The 570-nt window shown below is 37.4% G+C and overlaps 1 long non-coding RNA gene across 1 annotated transcript in view; it reads right to left on the reverse strand.

Annotated features, from left to right (window-relative positions):
• Window positions 1-570, reverse strand: part of LOC107568676 (uncharacterized) — a 1,548-nt gene that overhangs the window by 772 nt on the left and 206 nt on the right. The window lies entirely within an intron of this gene.

The raw sequence follows: 570 nt of genomic DNA on the forward strand, positions 1-570 counted from the left end.
ACTGCGGTTCATAATATTAAAATTGTTCTCTAAAGACGAAGGAATTTCTTTAGTCTCTTTAATCTCTCTCAGTACATTTTAATATTATCAAAATCGCCTGTTGGAACGAAGAAATCTTCCTGCATTGCGATAAAGATAGATTTGAGCGATGCTCCTCTTATCATCTTTTAAAGGCCTTATTTTGATGGGATCCTAGAGTGAAGTCATTGCGTTTTCCAATGTCATTCAACATTCAACTACGATCGCACTCCCTTAGGTTTAATCATCAGAGTAGCTATCTGATGCGTGCCTAATGCAGATTGGATCAGAACACGGTGAGCCAGTAGACTGATTGAAATGTAAATGGGAGCTTTTAAAACCTTGATCAAATGAAATTTGCATAACAACAGCGAAGAAAACCTGTTGTTCATAGTATTTATTTGTGTACTGGCAGCAAAGAAATCCTGCCACACACATCATTGTGCAGTTGATGTGTGCAGAAGTTGCACAAATTGTAGAATCTGTTGGGATTTGACTCTCAGTGTTCTTGTGATAACTGCAGTAAAATTCCGTTAGAATGAGAATAGTCTC

This window comes from Sinocyclocheilus grahami, unplaced genomic scaffold, assembly GCF_001515645.1.
Source record: "Sinocyclocheilus grahami isolate Dianchi unplaced genomic scaffold, SAMN03320097.WGS_v1.1 scaffold27.1, whole genome shotgun sequence".
In the NCBI taxonomy this organism is placed as follows: Eukaryota; Metazoa; Chordata; class Actinopteri; order Cypriniformes; family Cyprinidae; genus Sinocyclocheilus; species Sinocyclocheilus grahami.